Source organism: Meriones unguiculatus, chromosome 2, assembly GCF_030254825.1.
Source record: "Meriones unguiculatus strain TT.TT164.6M chromosome 2, Bangor_MerUng_6.1, whole genome shotgun sequence".
NCBI lineage: Eukaryota > Metazoa > Chordata > Mammalia > Rodentia > Muridae > Meriones > Meriones unguiculatus.
In genome coordinates, this window is record NC_083350.1 from 167,748,815 (window position 1) to 167,772,025 (window position 23,211).

The window sequence follows — 23,211 nt, forward strand, 5'->3', positions numbered from 1 at the left end:
AGGGAGGAGCTGAGGGAGGGAGGGTGGGATTGAGAGGGAAAGAGGGAGGGAGCTACGGCTGGGATACAAAGTAAATAACCTGTGATTAATATAAAAAATAAAAGTTATTTCAAAAGTAATCATTTACCATGAATTAGAATTCTGTAATTCAGTTTTTTTTTTTTTTTTTTTTATAGCATCAGTGAGGTGCTGGAATGACTAGCAAATCTGCAAGATCTTGTGATATGGGCAGAGTTGCTGCTGGCCACAGACTGAGTGAGGTTCTACAGATGTTTTCTGACCTTGGTGCTGACAAGGAACCACGTGCTTTCTTAAGCATAGAACTTTGGATCCAAGGAATGTTTCAAGAGTCTAGAAACAAAGTTTCCAGCACTGCTAAGATCTTGATTAGAAGTTCCCAAAACCACAACCTCTTTTACTGTTTGTTTGTTTTGGTTGTCTGTTTTGTTTTTGTGTTTTGTTTTTTGTCAAAACGTGTTCTGCAAACAGTCCCAATTCAAGGGCAGAGGAATAAAGTAGTTTACAGAAATAAAGAATGCAGAGAGGAAATTGAAAAGAGGAAAGTGAAAAATGACAACATTTCAGTCTTGAAAATCCAACAATGCGCATAAAACAGATGGATTTAAAACTAGGAACAAATCTTCATGGTTCCGTGCTTAATTATCATTTGTCCCACTGTCAAGGAAAGAGATTCCTGTCCTTTTTGACCTGATCCTGTTTGTGTATAGGAGAGGGACCACCCTTGATTGGATTAGGAGTTAAGGTTTCATACGTATGGCGTCTGTATCAGAGATTTTTCTTTTAAAATGTTTATTTCGATTATTTTCAGTCATGTGTACATGTGTGGGAGTGGGTATGTGTGCTTGTGTGGAGGTTTCCGGGGAGGCGAGAGAGGTCCCTTGGAGCTGGAGTTGCACATGGTTGTCAGCTACCAGACATGGGTGCGGTGTCAAGAGGATTCCATCCACTTGCCCCCATGCTCCAGTCTTCACTTTTGTGTTTTGTGTGGTTGCTTAAAACCATATAATATGTTAAAACAGGAGCAAGTGTGCATCTATTCTGAATTCATTATTCCCTCAGTGACAGACAGGGCTGCATAATCAACTGTGGGACATATTTCGTTCCTCCTGGGGTCCTAACAGATTCTGAATGCAGTTTTTAGTGACCAAGATGTGCTTCATGAAAATGTTAAGCAGCAAAATCATCTCTAGGAGAAAATGTGTGTTTTGTTTTTGTTTTTTTTTTTCACCAGCAAGATTCAGGAAAACCAAGTATATACTCAGAGATGAAAGAAAGAAAATGTTGAGTTTTGTGTTAACACAGATTTTTAATTGTTCTTTTGCATTTATTGTTCTGTTACATCTATCATCTCAAATATTTAGGTTAATTTCTGAAAAGTAGATAAAGCATCATAATGGTTTGATAAATATAAACCACAAATAATACAATGCTATTTCTTCAGTTGAAATCTAATATGCATGAAAAGTAAATTCTATGGTAGCAATGAGGATTTCATAAAATATTTATGAGTGGATAGGTTTTTTTGTGGAGACTATCAAAACATGTGCGTTATGTAGATTAAGTAGCATAATGGTTAAAAATATGTGTGTGCATTTAAACTTCCTGGAAAATTTTGGCTACAAATAAATATGAGCCTTTCCAAAATTTGATCCACAGTCAGCTCCAATATTTATAGTCTGTCACTATATTCAAAGTACAGTACCTATGCTTATGAAATGGGTTTAGCTTCAGTAAGAACTATAGTAAACTTTACAAATAACAAATCCATGGGATTTCTTGATTCACAAACCAAGTACTTTAAACTTTTTCACTAAAGATAATGAAAATGGAGATGGTTAAAAACACACAGGCAACCGTTCTGCATGCATGAGGACCTGAGTTTGATCATAAAAGTAAAAAGCTGGTCACGGCTGTATGTGCTTATAACCCCAGCACTGAGTGACAGGAGACAGGCAGATCCTGAGAGGTAGCTGTCAGTCAGTCCAGCAAACACAGTGAGTTTCCTGTTCAGTTGAAGACCTTGTCTCAAAGCCCTAAGGAGATGAGTTATAGCAAAGATGAACAGGACCCTGTTCTGACAGCTTTTGGGACGCACTTTGTGTATTGTACCCCTCATCCCACCACCCCAACACAAAGAATCACAGGGTGTCATGATATTTCTGTTTGAGGTATTGTTATTGTTGGGCTTCAGACATATGACGTTAGAGGGTAGTTCTTGCATAGTAGTACTGAATTTTTTTACTTACTTTTATGTTGCTCTGATAAAGCACCGTGAAAACTGGGGACCGAGGGTTGAAACCTTTTAGGGCCATTCTTATTCAAACCACGGCAGTGTCTGACACCTAGTATATACTAAGTAGGTGCTGGCATAGTTTAATTATTAGCACAGCTTTAATTTTTCTAAATAAATATGAAAACTCATTTCAATGGACTTCAAGCTTCAAGGGAAGCAGTAAATCAAAACTTGAGATAACTATTCAAGATCATAGCACATTCAGTGATGGGCCCTACATTGCTATTGCAGATTCAAAAAAAATGTAGAATAAACAAGTCCAAGCAAACTCAGTAAAAACTGAGATGTGAGATTATCAGGCACAGGAGAGATAATTTACTTTGGTTATTATGATTTGAAAGGATTCACTCTAAAATTATTTTGGAAGGCTATTAATAGTAGAGCAGTAATCATTTATAGTTAGTGAATTTTTACTGTAGATATAGACAAAATATTACTCCAAACAACTCTTTTATTTACATGGAAAATATTTTCTCAGAATACTCCTTATGTTTTCCCTCCTTTCCTTTCAGCACAATTGCTTGCTTCGTAATCAGCTCTACCCTGCACTCCACACTGTCACCAGGGGCCTTAATAATTTGAGAGATGAATTTTATTTTTTATTTTTAAAAACAAAAGTTTTTTAAAATAAAAAAATAAGGTGATTTTCATATCATCAAAAATAAAATTCTGACTTAAACACTGTTGTAATGTTTTTCACTTTCAACGTGTAGTAGCAAAGCACAGAGAGAAAAGCATGTGAGGCTCCTGACTGCAATGAATTGTTGTTTAGGAAACTTTATTCACTTTCGGCATTTCTCCAACAACCTTGATGGCAGAAGCCATTTATAACAGGCTATCTTACTGTGCTGATGGTGTGCTTGACCTACTGGCTCTGGCCGTGAGAAAAAGCTTGCTCAGTTGCATTTCATTTGTGCATTGCTCCCCTCATGTGAGAAAACATAACTTGAGAAACGCTAGCTCTTCACAATGAGGAAACCAACCTCTGGGGATCTTGTGTTAGTAGTTTCAGCATTTGGGATTACAGCAAATCAGTGACTCAACTGAAGGAGAGCTGACATCTTTGTAAAACAGTCTCTCTTGTCCCACAGAATGGCTTTACTTTTGTTTACCAGGGATTAATTTAATTGTTCCCAAAAGTACCTTGTGTTCTCTATGGTTTCTTGAACCTGAACATCATTGATGACATTTATTGTTAGGTGTTTTATTTTTGATGATATGAAAAAGGATGCAGTTTTTAAAATTAAAATTAATAATTTTTTGTCTAGAACATTAAAAATTGCAGACGTCTTACTAATTATTTAATTGCCATTGATAATCTGTAGATTATTTAAATTTTTCCTTGTAGAGCCACAGAAGTAATGACAATTTTATTTTTCTCTTCCTGGACTTGTGCTGTTCATCCTTTTTCTCATTGTTTGCACTGTTTAAGACTTCCAGGAGAGCGCGTGTGCTGGAGGAGAAGCTGGGGGTGCTGTGATTTAGTCAACATCTGTCATAGAATGTCTATCGAGGAAGCAGATTTTCAGATGGCGATTAGCACATTGAAAGCTGTTAACATGTTCTTGGATATAGAGTAGGAAGGAACTGGGAGAGACATTAGCCTGAAAAAAGAAAAAAAAACCCTGGAATATTCAAAAATATATTCCCCTTATCCATCTTCTTCCAGTCTTCACTTTCCCACCCACTTAACTTCACACCTTCTTTCTCTCGCTCTCTCTTTTTTTTAGAAAACAAAAAGAAAAAACTAAACCAAAAGAACAAAAAGAAAGCATAAGAAACACACCACACACACACACACACACACACACATACACACACATACTGAACCCTATAAAATATAAAATCGGGTGCAAGCAAAATATTAGTAAGTCCAATGGAAAAAAAATAAGTGCCCCAAAAAAACAAAAATACCATTTTATTAATACCTAAATACCTAAATACCATTTAGGAATAAAGGTAGGAGCCTACAGTTAAATGGGTTATTATCCCCAGTGAGACTGCACTGGAGAAACTAATCTTTCCTTTGCAAGTACATGCCAATTGGAGATCGCTTCTTGGTTGAGGATGGGAGCCTAGGTCCACTTTCCCCCTATCACTGGGATCTCAGCTGACTTGAACCTCTACAGGCCATAGCCTCTGTGAGTTCTTATGTGCATCAGTCCTGTTTTATCCTGGAGGTCCTGTTTCCTTAATGTTATCCATCCTCTTTGGTTCTGATGGTCTTTCTGCCTCATCTTTTGTATAGTTCCATGAGGCTTGATGGGAGAAGTTTGATGAAGACATCCCATTTTCCGGGACTGATTATTACAAACTCTCACCCTCTGTACATTGTCCATTTATGGTTCGGTATTAGTTCCCATCTGCAGGAGAAAGCTGAGCTGAGCTAGACACTGATCTACAGGTATAGCAGAATGTTATTAGGAGTTAATTTATTGTCCTGCTCCTTTAGCAGAATAGTAGTATTTGGTTTTGCCCCAGGTCCATGGCTCACCCGGTCTCAGGTTTTAGATACCCAGCCATATTAGGTTTGGGGTCCATTTCATGAAGTGGGTCTTTCATCCATTCAGAGTGATTGGATACTCCTACAACACTGTGCCACTATTGCACCAGCATAACATGCAGGGAAGGTCACTGTTGCTGGTAGCAGGTTCATATGTGTGTTAGTGTGCAGGGTACTTTCCAGTACCATGAATACTAGTCAAGAGGGATAAAGGTAAAGGTTAATGAGATGCACTTTCATGCAGAAGTTGTTAAAAGACACAGATTAAAAGATAAAGCTAAAAGATGCTCCCACTGAAGTGGAAATAATACACTTTTTCTCTTATGCAGAATGTATATGAGACATGAAATCAGAAGAAGCACTTTTTGGGGACTAGTGGGAGATTCACAGTTGGGAGGAAGTATGAACAAAATCTAAGTGATACACATGCATAAAATAGTGATAATGAAACACACTATTTTGTGAAAAAAATAAGAAAAACTATATGTTGTGGGGTTTTTTGTTAAAAATAATTTAGCAGTAGATTTCGGACACCTTCAGTTTTGGAGACAAGTGCGTTTACCCATTGAGCCATATCACCAACCCAGAATATGAAAAAGGTGCCCATGACATAGTCTGCCCCCTATTAAGAGTGACATGCTTTATGAACAAAACTTGCAGTTAATTTTGTTGCTGTTGTTGTTTGATTTTTAGAGAGGCTAGGATTTATTCACTGTGAGTGGTGCTTTCACCTGGAGAACTGTCAAGCCTGCAGCAAGATAGTGTGCACAGCATAGCAGGAAGAGCAAGGAAAAGGCTCTTGCCATCTGCAACATGAGTGTAAATATGCAAATGGCAAGTGGTTTTGGAGAACAGTAGCCACCTGAGGTATATTGAGAGGTTTCAGTCTCAGCTGAGTCTTTGGAGACACAGTGCGATGAAAGGAGGATGTAGAGGGTAAAGGGGTGGGACTGAGAAATCAGGGGTTCCTTAACTATTTTAGAGAGCAGATAAGTCTGTGGTCAGAAAATCACTCAAATTCTCCCCAAGAGAAAACATGTACTTGCACCCTATAATGAAGGGTGGATGTCAAAAAGACTAAACAAGAAATAAACTAATCAACATATAAAAGAATTCCTGAAAGAATCTGCATCTTCAGATCTCACTAATAAAAACTTCAATGACTGTAGAGAGTGTTCGGAATGTTGCAGGTGCAGGAGTCCAGTTACAGTTTCTCTTGGGGTATCTTTTGCCCCCTAAAGAACCATTCTTTGTCTAATCCTGTGTCAGACTTAACATCCATATGAGCAGACAAAACCACTTGGAATATATTAACTTACCAACACCATATTCTCTGTCAATCGAAGGGCTAAGAATGCAATCAGATAGCACATGAGGCCCATAGCTGATGTTTCCCCATCTTGTTAATATCTACCTACATAATGTTTCCAATGTACTTTTAAAATGTCTTGATTTATAACATTCTTTATTTGTTACTATAAAACTCCATGAAATTACTTCCACATTGGAAAACACAAACATGGGATAAGCTAAATCTATTTTCCTGTCATTCAAATTTACATTTTAGAATAAACCACCTCAGTACTGTAAGCTGACATTCTTTCTCAACAGTTAATGTAACAGATTCTTTAATGTAGGAATGCAGAAACAATTTGAAAAGTAACATTTTCTTTACAATTTCCTTTTGTTTTTAGATTCCTGAATATAGAGTGTAACAGCTGGACTGCTGGTGCAGGTTTTACCTGAGAGGAGGGTTCTCCAGACCCTGAATTAAATCTTTTCTCCCTTCCTTTCCTCCCTCTCTCCCTTCTTCCTTTCCTCTGTTCCTCCTCCCCCTCTCTCTCATCCTTCCTTCCCTTCTATACTTTTATCCTTCTATCCCTTCCCTTTCCTCCCTCCCTCCCTTCTTTCCTCCCTTCTTCCTTCTTCTTCTTTCCTTCCTTCCTTCCTTCCTTCCTTCCTTCCTTCCTTCTTTCCTTCCTTCCTTCCTTCCTTCTTTCCTTCCTTCCTTCTTTCCTTTCTTCTTTTCATTTTTCCTTTTGTAAAAATTTACCAGTAATTCCATAAAAGCTTCCAGGCCTTATTCTACACTACAGTGTAAGCTAAAAATGCCCCTGAAGTCCTGCACTATGGTTTAATATTTGTATAGTTTAGTTCTGCAATGGAGGTTCACAACAAGCTGTGATCTGCATGGGATCTAATTAGGAAGCTAGTTCATTTTTAAAACAATTAAGAACCAGTTGAGACTTAGCTGATGAATACAAAAGATTTGCTTAACCAAGTAAAGCTCTCACAGAGCAGCAATTACTTGTAAGATTGTGGTCCTTTCTGGTTAATATTCATGACTGTTGATCCATACAAGTGTTCTCTTTGAAGGCTCAAGAATTACTAATTAAATGCAAGTTGGGGTATTGTATCTGCAGAAGCTATTCTCTGACAAGCTTTATTGTAAAGAAGTTTACCCAGAATGAATGTTCCAACGCCTACTCAATGTACTAGTGAGCAATGCTTTTCCAGAAACTCAATTTCTGACTGCATTTCCCGTGCTTACAAGCACAGCACCCTGGACAAATTCAACAAAGCCCATCTGGTTTCAGAAAAATATTTGCTTGTTTTGAGCAGAGATTTAATATCTATGAACAGTTAGAATTTACAATCTTGCAGCTGACTATTCCCTATCTCCATCCAAACTGGATGTGATATAATAAGCATGTTTGTCTTCTGTCCCCAGGTTCTAACACAAATCTTCTAAAGTCCTTGTGTTTTCTGGGGTGAACTGGGTCCTCAGATTATTCTGTTGTTATAGTATTTGGTTTTGGTCCTTGGTTCTTGATGCAGAAGTTTCTAGGATTCTTTGACTTTCCAGAGTGACAAGTATCTGCTAGATGCTGGGTGCTAGACTGTCAGCTGAGGGCCCCCAAAGTATCCTCAGCTTGTGGGGTGAACACTGGAATGACCAAGGATGGGTTAGAGAGTTACAGCCTTCAGCCCTGCACCACAACCCCCAGGAAGTAGAGAGGTCTGAAGATGAACAACTTATAGTCAATGATTTAATGACCATGCCTCTGTAAAAGCATTAGAAAGAGGCCTCTAAGACAAGCCCTAAGATGGACTCAGGGAGCCACAAGGTTTGTACTGAGAAACATCACTCTTTAATTGCATAGGAGCAATTGATCTCACTCTATAAAACTGTTTATTTATTTCTTTGACTGATTTATAATAGCCTTCATAACAACCCAGTGAATGTAAGTAAAACACCTCTCTGAGTTCCGTGAGCTATTACAGCAAATTATTAATCAGGAAGTGGGGTCATGTGAATCATTGCATTGCAGCCATCAGATAGTTGTATAAATAACCCTGGGTCTAGCTACTGGCAACTGGGTCACCAGGTGGTCAAGACTATACCTGAAGTCCACACAAACTTTATGAGGCTGGTGACAGAATTTGGTTAAGTTACAGGACACTGAATCGGTGGGCCAGAATGCTGGAGAATTGGTTGTTGGATGAAAGACCCACACATTCCATACAACAAGTATTGTGAACAAGCAGACATTCTCAGTGAAGAATCATCACACTTATCGCTGGGATTTTGTGCTCAGTACTTCATAGGCCTTCAGGCAGACTACAGGCTTGTCAAAAACAAGTGTGAGATTTCTCATTAGTACAGACTGGGTTAGTCACAAATTTACCAGACCAAGAATCCCAGATAAAGTGTTTCTGCCTAGACCTGAAGATCACGAAAAATATGGAGGGGACAGCTAGAACCTTCATAAACTGCACACTGTTACGAGAATAAGAAGTACAAAAAGGCATTCATACTGGGAGAAACACATGATCAAGATGCTCAGACTACAGAAGGCACACAGCCCTCAGAGCCACAAGAACAGCCCCTCAGTGAATGTAAAGCTGAAAGTGGTTAAACACTTGATAGAATCCAGGCCTTGAAGCTGCTACAGGGACTTCCCACAGAAGAGAAGATATCAGAATATGCCTCCAGAGCACCAGGAAGCTCGTGCACCGGCATCTGACCCCATGGAGCAGGAAGCAAAATCCTGAGGCCACAAGCTTCAGATAACAAACTGTGGGTACTCATTAAAGTTCATGTTAATCCCCTGGAGGGTAGGAGTCGGGAGAGGAAAGAAAGAAAAAGAAAAACCACTTAAAAAAGAGCAAATGAAAGCCAGAGAGCCTGGTATGATCCAGAATGCAGGTTGCCTGGTTTCAAAAATAATTCCTCTCCCAAGGCAAAAGTGATTTTCAGTTTGTGACTAAACACCAACATGAGTTTAATGTTATAGCGGACAGTGTGGAATCTTGAGATGAAATGGATGGCATGCAGCAGAATGCTTACCAGAGGTCTGGGTGAGTGAGGAATTTATTTTAGGAAAATAAAGTTACTGGCCTCAAGCGGGATTTGAGGCAGTAATTAAGCAATTTCAAGGGTGTGTTGTAAAAAGAAATGGACTCTTCAGACTTAAATTTTAGCATCCTGGATGTCATATAATCACTGGCTTAGGTTGGCAATATGGTAATACGCTAAGTAAGAACATCTTAAGAACATGGAGAAGAAAACATGGCAAAGGAGCAGAAGGAAAATACCAGATGGGGACCAAAGAAGCTAGGGTGTGAGAAAGGTGATGGAGTAGACCAAATATCAGCAAGGATTCTAGGAGGGTTACTCTGAATAGGTTTTGGAGACACTCAGATCTCTCTCTCTCTCCCTCTCTCTCTCTCTCTCTCTCTCTCTGTCTCTCTGTCTCTGTCTCTGTCTCTGTCTCTCTGTCTCTCTGTCTCTCTCTCTCTCTGTCACACACACACACACACACACACACACACACACACACACACACACACAATCAGCCTAAAGTGAGGTAGGGTGGATATCAGTTGCAATCTCCAGAATGCAACATATTTAGATTTACTGACATGTATAACTGCTTCTCTGAGTCCATTCATTACTGGGGCATAGCAGGTAAATTCCATAGAAAGATGACATCAAGAGTGCCCACATTGCCATGTTGTATGGCTCTCACAGTCTTTTGTGGTCTATATTCTCTAGGGTGTTGACAACAGTCCCCTTCCATTCTCACAGGGTATGTGGCATATGACCAAAGCTGTGGTTTCAGGCCTTGGAATCCTTGACTGTCTGTCATGCACTTAGGCGTGTTAGTCACCCATGTAGACCCTTACTTTCAGTCATCTAAAAACTGGGACTACTTCCTACAAATAACTGACTGTGGTTAACTTTTGTTGGTAGTTGTAGCTGACTTCAAGCATCTCGGACAACTTATTTTTGCAGTTTTCGTCTGAGAGCAGACTCTAGCCATGAAAGCCTACTTCCAAGGGACCAGAAGACTGGGGGAGCATTTCAAACATGGCTGAAGGAAGTAAAAAATAAATAAACAAGTTTATATGCAAGAGGAAAGAAAGAGGATTAAATAGGGGCAAGTATTGTCTTCTTAAGTTCAGGCCCCACAAATTCAATATGGTGCAGCTTGAGTCACCTTACTTGGAATGTATTTCTAGGGAGTTTTCTCTTGACTTCCCCAGCTTACCCTGACCTTTCAACATGTGTCTAATGTTTTCTTTCTTTCTTTCTTTCTTTCTTTCTTTCTTTCTTTCTTTCTTTCTTTCTTTCTTTCTTCCTTCCTTCCTTCCTTCCTTTCTTTCTTTCTTTCTTTCTTTCTTAACAACTATCATCATTTGTTCTTTAGTATGGGGGCAAACAATTCGAAGCTGGGCTGCCCAAACACTAGCCACTAGTTATATATAACTGCTAAGCACTTGAAATATGGGATAATCTATGCTGAAATGTGGAATTATATGAAGCACACATTAGATTTCCAGACCTCTTACAAAATGAAAATTTAAAAATCTCATGAGTGATACTTTCAATTAAATTTGTTAAAATAATATGCTCATGGCTGTATTAAATGAAATGTACTACTTAAACAAGTGCTGGCTGCTTCCTTTCACATTAACAATGTACTTGTTTGACACTTTGAAATTACCCGTTTATCTTGCTTGATCTTTCTTTTCCAACTGGACATACTGATCTAAAGTTTGAAAACCACTGTTATCAGGATCAATTTCCCTAAACAGCATATTTTGCACAATAATTTAACAAGAGCATCCTCGGTTTTTGAATGTATGCTTTCTTTTATCCATCTAATTACTAAGTGGTCCTTCCTTCTCCACTGAATGTGTCATGCATTGTTGGCTCTGTGGGGCTCATGCTTGGATGACTTTTAATTTTAGAACTATTTTCTAGATATTCCAGTCTCTTCTGACAGCTCACTGGTATTACTCAATTCTAGAAAGTAATTCTGCTTAGAGAACTCACAGGACAGGAGTGTTTGTGTTTAATCTTCAATGATTATAGGCTAAAAAGATAGAAGAAGAGGGAACAGATCATCCACTGAGTTCCTAGCTCCTGGGTGTCAGAGTATGCTTTCTCTCTTTTGCGTTCTCCATAAAACAGTATAGTGCATATTGCATAAGGGTTATGTCCAGTAAGTATGTATAGCCAATGAACCTGAAGGACCCTTAGAGTCTAGACAGAGGGAAGAACAGCTTCAATAAAAGTGGATGAAGCTATGGGGCTTAGAACCAAGGTTTCCTTTAGAAAGCTCTTGTGTGTCCATCTTTCAGTGATATAGAAAATCACCACACTAAACTTGTTTCTGTAACTGGAAGATAACAGATCATCCACTTTGAGCTGGTATAACCTTGTGGCAAAATGTTAAGCATTTTATTATAGATTATATAATGACTTAAGCAATTTTGTTTTGTGTGACCTTGGTTATTTATCTTTCCTGTGATATGATAGACCTCAAAACAAATTCTAATCTGCTCCACTGTGTATATCCTTCAAGACAGACAGGGAACAATTTTTTTTCTAGCTAATCTAAGAGATAACACTCTGTCCCCTGTCCTAGTCTTGTACTTTTCAGTTTCTTCTTTATATTCTTTCTATAACCCTCATTAAGCAACATTAGGGTGTAAAGAAGAATGATGCTCTCCAGATAAAAAAGTAGAAATTATAAAGTGAAAATAGATAAATAAATTAAACAAACCAACAGCAAGTTTTTCTGCTCTCTCCATTCATCTTGCTGTCCTTCAGGCCACTCCAGTACATGAATTCATTTCACTCCTTCTCTAATCGCACATTTTTAGCAACTTAACATTTAAGATTTCCCAGAAAGGGCCTCTCAGCCAGCAGATGCCCAGATGCTTTCACAGTTGCTCCAAGCACTTCAACAAGTTCTTGCATGAAAACACCATTTGATCTTTGAAGGCTCCTCATGGGGACAAGCAGTGCTTTCTGAAGAATCAGAAGTTCCTGCTAGAGAACACTTAATTCCCCTTAGCAGGGGAGTCTACTTATAAATACTCGTGGAGACTCAAATCGTGCTAAATTCAGCTGAGATTCATGGATCCTAGGAAAGTGAGGAACTTGAGAATGGCATATTATCACGCCATAGACTAACAATTTCTACCTATAAAAAAAAAGTAAATTAAAAAATGAAGTCTCTTGCAAATTAATCAATGAAATAATACAACATGAGATTGTGTTGGTGACTTTTCATCAGAATTCCCACAGATAACTTTGTAAGGGGATGGCTGAGTGGCTTCAGCTTACCCACTATCTGCATTCTGATGACTTCCTTGAACAGCAATCCCACAAGATTACATATTGTAATATATCCAGTACTATCCATGTATACTTTGTGTTTTGTGGGAAGTTTCAGTGTAACTGATATAAGACATTATACGGTAGTAGATTTAAATAAAGAAATCACTTTAAATGAGTAACAAAACAAAAATATAACTTTTTTTTCCCTGCAAAACCTTCATATTTTCATCATTATATTTTCCCCAGTATCTTGATTTACCATTCCCCATACATTTATACTGTTGGCACAGGTATCTTTTCTAGGTCACTTTTCAAGATCAGATGTCACGGTTAAGTGCCTTTTTTTTTTTTTTTTTTTTTTAGTCAAGTTATCATTTATTCTAGAAATGACCTTTGGCAGATAGTCTTTTTTTTTTTTTTTCATCAATTACACTTTATTCATTCTGCATCCCCCCATAAGCCCCTCCCTCCTCCCATCCCAATCCCACCCTCCCTCCCCTGCACAGATGTAGCCCAGGGCAGTTCAGAGTCCAATTGGGTTACATAGTAATGTGAAGAGGGACTGCCTCTGACATACTCTGATTGGCCTGCTCTTTGATCACCTCCCTCTGGGGGGGGGGAGCAGCCTTACCAGGCCTTTTCTTTAAAGATGACTGAATATTATGAGTTCCTGTTACCATGAATATATTTTAGAATGTAAAGATTTGTTGTTGTAAGATATATCTGCATCTCCCAGGAAACCAATTGGGCATTATTAATAAAACTAATTATACTTTATTTATTTTAAGTTGTAAAGCAAATCAACTCCTCCATACAGTGTAACATCTAGGAATGCAACCTAGCTACAGAGCTCTGGATTTGGACTGTTTGGGGTAATTACCATGTTGATGACATGGTACCCTAACCATCTGTCTGTTCTCATGTTCTAGAAGTCACTATATACCCACAGTCTGGATATCTGGATTGTGTTCTCAGGTAGAATTAATCCTTGCATGGGGACACTCAGCTGACTTTCTATTACATCTAAGTTACGGGAAGCTGTTGCCTGTTTTATTGCAATTTGGTGGTGAATTTCTTCCTCATTTCCTTCAATTTTTATGGAATTCCCTGGAACATTTTTTCCATGGGTGAAATCGCTGTTCTTGTGGTCTAGTTGCTGTGATCAGTATGTGCTGTGAGGTAGTCTTCCTTGTTGATCTAATAGGACCACATCCTAGGTGTGGTAGCTACTTCCTGCTTTTGAAAACCCTGTACAATTCTACCATCCCCTTTGTTCTGCTCCTCCTTCAGTTAGTGCACGATAATATTGCTAGCTCCTGTCTAGACGCTCTGACAAGGTAGATTTACTTAATTCTGGTCTGCCAAAGTCTCAAAAATGGCCACTACCTCCAACATTTGCCTCAGAGAGTCTCACAGAACACTCATTGTCAATGATATTGTATAGCTATAAAAAAAACTGGCTGTCTTGAGTTAGGGAGGGGGCAGTTGGTTGATGCATAGTCTTTCCCCAATACCTTTTCCTTCGGATTAAACAAAACACTGGGTTTCATTTGAGCCAAACCCTTGCTTTTTTCTTTTTATCTGTCCTGCTTTGCTCCTCTCTAAGCAGCTCTGACCAAGATGTCCATGCATCCTTGCCTCAAGCTGTCATCTCTAAGTGGGCGGTGTAACCAAATCCAAGTTTTTAAGAAAGTAGTCATTTTCTTGGATTCTGCATGATAGAGACTCTCAGCATCTTACTTCCTAGAAAAAGGCAATCAAGCAAACAAACAAACAAAAAAAAAAAAACAAAAAACAAAAAAACCCCAAAACAACCACCAACTATAACAACACAAGCATAGGTCTATCTTGGAAGGTATTTTGATGCCAACATTATTTTCTTTTCTTTACCTGTTTGATCATCTAAACCCTCTCTGAGCTTCTCCCATTTAATCCATCCAGCTCTAGTACATATCTTTTAAAGCCCTCTAGCATAGTATATTCCTTTCTAACTCAGATTAGTTTCCAAGTATCTTCTTGGATTGAGGGTAAAAGGTATTATTAGATGCCTTAGCTTCACAACAACTAATTTAGAGTATAAAACTGGGTCAATGAAGATTTTGAGGCTCAGAAAAGTGATTTTTCTGTTATTTGCAATGCTTTTCATTATGAAGACAGAATATTATTTTAAAGGACTAATTAACATCATGGAGTAAAAAAAAATCTTGCAAGTTACACCACTGAAGCAGTCTTGTATTGAGAGGTAAATGATCTCGTCCTGATGCATATTGAGAGACCTTAGGTCTTTCTGGCATGATCAAAAGGAAACTAGGCCTTTTAAAAGTAAACTGCATTCTTAACATTTAATTTTCTCTATACCCCAGGAGAAATGTCTACTAATGCAATTCTGAGGCAGTTCTGAGACATGACCTCCTGGAGGGTGGCCAGCCTTCTTCTGAGAACCACTAGTGAGTTCCCCTTTTATTTCAAACATTTCCCATTCTATCTACTTTCAGTTGTAAAATGATGGCCCCAGATTTCCTCCTCATAGTCTACTGGTTAGTGTAGCTTTCTTGTTTTTCACATTTCAGGCTTTTCTTTGAAATATGAAACCTTAATAACTCCTCTTTAAACCACAGGGTCTTGTCAATCCATTGTTTAACTCCATCATCTTACTATAACCACCATCTTCATCAAAGGTTATGTCCAGTGATTTCTTCATTTCTTTCAGTTCACCAGCAATTTGTCATTTTGCTGTCTTCCTCACCTTGATTGGCCATATGGCACATGGTGTTCAAGTATAGCAAACGTCATAATCTAGGAACTGGGTGGCTCTGTTATTGATAATCTTCTTGCACATACTCTTCTCTGTTTCTTTACTCCCACTGTGCTATCCTAATCCTCAAATCTACAAATCCTCTTCTCAGGAGACTGACAAATCTTTTTCGTAGGAGACTGATTATTGTTTGAGACAGTCAACATTTATTAGCCCACTGTGAGCTCCTAGGATTTCCTACCTCTCTCAGGTTCATGAGACCATGTAATGTATACCTTCACCCACTGTTGATAGTAGGATGAGTTGTTCCTCTGTTTTTAGAAAAAGCAACACACATTAAAAACAAACTCCCATGATCCTCTGAGAACCTGTATTCAAATTAGTACTTGTGACATGGTAGACCGTTAATGTATCTACTTCATGTCTGACTCTGTCCTTAAGTTATTCTGTGTATTGTATTATACATACTTAAATTATCTACTTACACTGCTAGATTATGAGTTCCTTCAGGAAAGAAATGTTTTCTTAGCTGTTCTGTGTTCCTTATACTGGAAATTTTCGAAATACAATCAGTGTGAGTGGGGGGGAAATGAGGTAAAAATGAATACCTTGGTGGTTTCGGTTCATTTTTAAGCATTCAAAAATATTATTAGATAAATGGATATCTAAGTAAGAAAACCAGCATCATGATAAGTCCAAGTATGGTAAACTAGTTTCCTGCTGCACGTTTTTAGGTAATCATCTTAGCTCAAATTTAATGAATTAAATTCATTTCATTAAAAAAAACTGATTATATAATTTCTACCCTAGAGAATGAATAATCTGAGAACCCTACATTTATTCCCATATTTTCTTTGATGTCAGTTGATGAAATTGAGTAGTATATCTAATTGAATGCAGATTCAGTTTCTTATTCTCAAATCTGCTTTATCTCTCTCTCTCTGGTTCTTAGTTGAGTTGGTGGTTTCATTTCTGGATATTTTGCCTTTCTTTCTGTGCAATTGTAAATCAAATCAGAGCACCATAACTATTTTATTTGTTTGTGTTTTGGGATAAGGTTCTTACTATGCACCTAGGTTAGCTTGAAACTTACAGATATCTGCCTGCCTCTGTTTCCTGAGTGCTAAAGGCTTGTGCCCCAATGCCAGGCAAAAGGCTTCTCACTTTCCTAATATTTAAACTTGAATTATTACTAGTCATCTCCCAACAATGTGCACTCGCTTGGATAGCAATGGCCCCAGTGGGCTCATATATTTGAGTGCTTGGTCATCAAAGAATGTCGCTTCTTGAGAGTGATTAGGAGGTGTGGTCTTGTTGGAGAAAGTATATCACTGGAGCGGGGCTTTGAGGTTCAAAAGCCCAAACTAGGCTTAGTGTCTCTCTCTTCCTGATGCGTGTGTATCCTGATGTAGAATTCTTAGCTACTTCTTCAGCACTGAGTCTTGCTGTGTGATGTCATGCCTCCTGCCATGATGATAATGGACCAAATCTTTGAAACTCTATGCAAGCCCCAATTAAATGGCTTATTTTATAACAGTTTGCTGGGGTCTTAGTGTCTCTCCATAGCAATAGAATACTGACTCAAAGACATGTGTCCATGGTAGGACACACAGATATTCCTGTGACCCCCACAAACATACATTATAGAGAGTCTAGAAACAGAAGTACTTTACATGAAAACATCCCAAATACTTTCTAGATTTAAGCTTTAATGAAATCTCAAGCTTCTGATTTCATAATCCCACAGACCTCTTTAATAACTGTTCTTCAAACACGTAACTATTTTCATTAATGTTGAAGAATCCCACTGCAAACTCTCACTTTACCTCAAGCTTTTAATGAATTCTGGAGAAGAAAACGTAGTGAGAATTTTTGGTTTCCTTAAAAACACAAGAAATGTTATGAGAAAATGTTTTTTGTTTAAATCCCAGGGGTGGGATATGGGGCTGCTTTAGATTGTCCACAGCAGCTAATCATGATTTGTGTGGTGCTCTGGGAGAGGCTTGACTCAGCCAGCTGAGGCTAGTTTACATTTGGGATTCCGGGGACTCTTCCGACAGCATTTAAATGCTAGTGACCAGAGAGAACTGGAAATGGTTACTGCTGCTGCTGTTGCTGTTTGTTGTTGTTTGTTTGTTTGTTTGCTACTGTTTCTGTTTGTTGTTTGCTGGATTTCTGGTTGCTGGTTAGAGATTTTCTGACAATGAAGATCAAACTCACACCCAGGAACCCAATACCACTAATCACCAGAAAGTAGTCTAATGAAATCAACATCTCTTTTCTCTTCTGTCCTTCTTTCTCTCCTGCCTACTGCTGGAGAGTTGGAAGGTATAGGGTTGTGTAGAGAAGTAGGATAAAGAATCCAATAAATTAGCCAAAAGACATGGCTACAACAAAATTCTTGTTTCCCCTCATTATAGGAATCAGAGTTTCTGGCCACATATAAAATAGTGCCTTGTGAGGGCACATGGAAAGTTTCAACACAGCAAATACTTGATTCAGGGGCAAAGATCACATACCTCTGAGTTTCATATATATATATATATATATATATATATATATATATATATATATATAATATTCACTTTATTCACTTTGTATCCCCCCATAAGCCCCTCCCTCCTCCCCTCCCGATCCCACTCTCCCTCCCCTTTCTTCATGCATGCCCCTCCCCAAGTCCACTGATAGGGGAGGTACTCCTCTCCTTCCTTCTGATCTTAGTCTATCAGATCACATCAGGAGTGGCTGCATTGTCATTCTGTGGCCTGGTAAGGCTGCTCCCCCCTCAGGGGAAGGTGTTCAAAGAGCAGGCCAATCAGATTATGTCAGAGGCAGTCCCTCTTCCCATTACTATGTAACCCACTTGGGACTGAACTGCCATGTGCTACTTCTGTGCAGGGGTTCTAGGTTATCTCCATGAATAGTCCTTGGTTGGAGTATGAGTCTCTGGCTCTGCTTGTGGGATTCCTGTCCTCTCCAGCTCTTACTATTTCCCACATCTTACATAAGATTCCATGCACTCTGCCCAACAGTTGGCATAAGTCTCAGCTTTGATAGTCTGTAGAGCAGAGCCTTTCAGAGGGATAGAGCGTTTTAGTCAGGGTCCTCTCTCTTGATTAGTTTCTTTAGATGTACAGATTGTACTAGGTTTATCCTTGTTATATGTCTATAGGAATGAGTATACACCGTGTGTGTCTTTCTGCTTCTGGGACTGCTCACTCAGGATGATCCTTTCCAGGTCCCACCATTTACCTGCAAATTTCATGAGTTCCTTATTTTTCATTGCTGAGTAATACTCCATTGTGTAGATGTACCACAATTTCTGCATCCATTCTTCAGTTGAGGAGCATCTGGGTTGTTTCCAGCTTCTGGCTATTACAAATAAAGCTGCTACAAACATTGTGTACTTGAGCCTCTTTTGGATAAATGCCTAGGAGTGGAATGGCTGGATCTTGAGGAAGCACTATTCCTAGTTGTCTGAGAAAGCGCCAGATTGATTTCCAGAGTGGTTGTACAAGTTTATATTCCCACCAGTAGTGGAGGATGGTTCCCCTTTCTCCACAACCTATCCAGCATGTGTTGTCACTTGAGTTTTTCATCTTGGCCATTCTGATGGGTGTAAGGTGAAATCTCAGGGTCATTTTGATTTGCATTTCCCTAATAGTTAATGATGTTGAACATTTCTTTAAGTGTTTTTCTGCCATTCAATATTCCTCTACAGAGAGTTCTCTGTTTAGCTCTGATCCCCATTTTTTTTTAATTGGATTACTTGGTTTGCTGCTTTTCAGCTTCTTTAGTTCTTTATATATACTGGATATTAATCCTCTGTCAGATAAAGGGTTGGTGAAGATTCTTTCCCAATCTGTACACATTTGTTTTGTTTTGATAATGGTGTCCTTTGCTTTACAGAAGCTTCACAGACCTTTACAGAGGTCCCATTTATTGATTGTTGCTCTTAGAGCCTGTGCTGTTGGTGTTCAGTTCAGGAAGTTGTCTCCTGTACCAATGAGTTCTAGGGTATTCCCCATTTCTTTTTCTAACCTATTTAATGTGTCTGGTTTTATGTTGAGGTCTTTGATCCACTTGGACTTTAGTTTTGTGCAGGGTGATAAGTATGGATCTATTTGCTTTTTTCTACATGTAGAGTTTTCTATATTTTTTTTAATTCAAAATTTTTTGCTTGTTATTTATTTATTTATTTTTTTTTTACACTGAAACTATGAACAGTGATGCATCTAGGTGTAACTCTCCAGCCTGGGGTTGTCTGTCTAGTACTCTGATGATTTGAGGACTGAATCCATCAAGAACTAGCTGAGGATAGTGAGCCTTTCATACACATAAGATATGGGTAGCCCCAAACTCTAGTTGTTAAGGCTCTCCTGGGTGGTCAGCTGACATGGGAATAGACAAGTGATGTACTCCAGGCAGTGAAAAGGTAGGAAAAGAATAGCAACTGGAAAAAAAACAAAAAACAAAAAAAACAACAACAAAAACCTGAATCAGATGATTTAGGCCTTCAGCACATTGAGGATAGTTAAAATTTTATAGTAATTAATCATAAATTGAATGCAAACTAGGAAAGTTACTTTGAATTGTTTCCTATTGTTAAATACTAGAATGTTTGAATAATTATTTTCAAGAATAAAGGATATGTTGAGAAGTTGTTCATGGTGAGTTTAGGGGCTCAAGAGAAAGAACTGAGACAATTAAATGGGGACATCCAATCAGTCCATTAAAAAACTCTTAAAACACCCAGCTTTTCCGGACTCTTTCCTAATATAGAAGTGACTCAGTTCTTGTAATTCAAGAAGTCACATGATGTCTTTGCTAAACAGTAATTGAGAAACTTTATCTTACAGAGAATCATAACTTTCACTCTCAGGGTCTTCCTCCATCTTCTCTCCTGAGCATCAGACAACACAATTGCATCTTGAACATATGAGGCCTTCTAAAAGCAGGAAAAGAGAATCATAGGAACCTGAAAACACAGACTACAGGAGTTGTTAGTAGGAACAACTAGGCATTGAAAATGTTGAATCAAAGAAAAAAGTATACAAATTGAAACATAGAAAATTTATTGATATAAATTTATAAGGATAACATATATAACATGCTGGAAAAGACAAGTATGTTTGCTATTGGCTTCTGTTATATATATAGGATATATAGAGGAGTGAAAGATTAGTTTTTAACTATATGATTTGGGGACAATATAATTGGCACAAGTAATATAAAATGGGATTTATATTTTATTGACTGGATACAAATTCAGTCAAATGAATTAGTTAAGCATGAATATTAAATCTATAAATTACCCAGGAAAAAAAATAAAGAATAATTCTTTGTGATATTGACTTTTGCAGTTATTTCTTGCATTTGACACCAAAAGAAGAGGAACAATAAAACAAAATAAGTGGTTTTTCATCAATCTAAAATAAAATGTAGAGCACAAAGGAAATAACATATTAAACAAGACTTACAGAATAAAATATATACAAATCATAGATCTAATAAAGTTTGCATCACCAAATACTCAAGATAAAATATTTCTAGCAGTTAGTAGCAAGAATTAAAAGCAAAGGAGACAGATTTGGATTGGAGGGGGGATAGGGAGGATCACGTGGGAGCTGTGGGAGCAGAAACTCTAATCAGAATACAATGTCTGAAAAATCTGTTTTAATAACAGAAAAATAAAAGAAATGGAAAAAAGTCAATAAACAGATGTTACTCAAGAAACCAAATGTGCAAGCATAGGACTGGTCAATAATGATGTTTACAGAAGTGTACTGCTACAAATAATCAAGGGGAGGAAAATTAGAGCCACAGAAAATTATCATGCTCCCCGAGCCCTGCTGACATTTTTGTTAATAATAACGACAATAACAGTAACAGCATTGCTGTACTGGTTTTGGAGATAAGAATGTTTGTACATGGAAAGAGCCAAAGATACGATAGTCACCAAGGAAACCAGTTTGAAGTTCATAAAGACAATAAAGTAAAAGAATTACTCTATGGTCCTTGGGTTATGTATGCGATGGAAGTGAAATTGGGTTCTGAAAGAGAGCACTACCATCTTAGGTTGATTACAGCATTCTTGACAATATGCAAGAGACATAGAGGCAAATTAAATGTTTAGTAGTGGACGAATGGACAAGAGATACAACACATGCACACAGTGGAAACTTCTTGTCTTTTGAAGAAGAAAATTTGGCATTTGAAGAAATCTGTTTGAATACGAAGTGCACTGTGCTAACAAGCTAGATACAGAAGTGGACTTACAATGTACCTCAGTGGTAGATCTCTCCCAGCATGTGTGAGACTTGGAGCTCAATGCTAAAAAGTCATTGGGTGCTTGAACCCTGAAAATATGATTATTCTTACTAAGTTAAAAATTGAAGGGCTCCTATGAGGATAGTGGCTTAGAGAGAGGACTTAGTGAGAAAACGTATTTTACTATACTATATAATGCCTGAATAGTGACTGAATGTGTCCTTTGGAAAAGTTTCTATGAAAATAGTGGCTTATCAAGGTAGATATTGAAGAGGACACAGGATACTATATAAGGTCTAGCCAGCCACTGACTGTGTCCTTTGGGAAGTTACAGGGAACACAGCACTAACATTACAGTGAGAAACATGCTGTTGATGGGGACTACAGAATCACTAAGAAATTCAGCAGTGTCTTTCAACATGAGACCATACTAATGGCAAGTGCTTATAGAATCATCTGAACATGAATAAAGACACATGGTGACACAGAGCAGACAAGGGTGGGTCTAACCTTTACCGTGGGTGGCAGCTACAGGCCTGTCCAGTGAATAACTACAGAGCTGGCAAATGGGACATGCATCTCTAGGGACAAGATGGGGAGGCGGCAAACCAAACAAAACTTGGTCTACGCACGCCAGAAAAACAAATCCCCAAAATAAAATATAAACAAACAAACACAAGTTTTGGGGCTGGTGAGTAAGTTCACCTGGTAAAGTGCTTGCTTTATAAGGACAAAGACATGTGTTAAATCCCCACTTTGAAATGATAGGCATGGATGTATGTGCTTTTACTCCCAGAAATAGTAGTGAGATGGAGACAGGTGGGTCTTTCCAGCTCACTGGCTGAACTAGCCTACTCAGTGAGCCACAGGCCAGTGAGAGAGAGGGTCTCTCTAAAACCGAGGCTGCTGAAGGATGACACCTGAGGCTGAACTCTGACCCCCACACACATGAATGTGCACACACATGCATGTATTCCTGCATACATACATGTACCACATGGACACAACTCTCTCTCTCTCATGCACACATGCACACACACACACACACACACACACACACACAAATCAAATATCAATGATCAAGAGCTTCACTTTTATACTTTTGGTCTCAATAGTTAGCAATTGTGATTATTTAAAATAGATCTTAATAATCTTTTTTGGCTAAAATTAATTTGAAGATTAAACTAAATGGAGACATCCTTATCTCCTTTTATTGTTGAATCCTCTAGCGTGCAATGAGGGGCAGCTCTGAGGGAAAGTTCATGCTGTTTTCATATCCATGTTGCTAAGGTGATTTGGTAAGATGAAAACACAGGCAACTCTCCATTAACTTGTTTACAAAAGAATGAATGCATTTCCTAGGAGATGAACGCCCTCCTCCAGTCTAGAGCACTTCAGCTCCCGCTTATCTGCATCCATCTCGGGGGTGGGCAAAGTGGCTCTCCAGCAAACCATGAGGCAATTAGCAAATTAAGTGAAATTAAAAAATGAGTTCAGTTATCGGTGACATGAAATCCCTTCCAGCAGCAACACTTACAATCTGTTAAATAATCACAATTGCTAACTATTTAGACCAAAAGTATAAAAGTGAAGAGAAAGTCCACCCAATGCCAAAGATTTACCTTGCTCATTAGAGCAAGCCTTGAATTCTCAGCAAGTCAAATTGCTTAGAAAAACACTCAACAAAGTTGAGCGATTTGCCATAGGGTATCAATTTGCTCCTGCACGAGGTC

The 23,211-nt window shown here is 38.3% G+C and overlaps 1 long non-coding RNA gene and 1 pseudogene across 1 annotated transcript in view; one reads left to right on the forward strand and one right to left on the reverse strand.

Annotated features, from left to right (window-relative positions):
• LOC132652225 (uncharacterized) overlaps positions 1-23,211 on the reverse strand; it is a 96,169-nt gene that overhangs the window by 17,618 nt on the left and 55,340 nt on the right. The window lies entirely within an intron of this gene.
• LOC110560305 (large ribosomal subunit protein uL30m-like) lies at positions 5,734-8,873 on the forward strand (annotated as a pseudogene).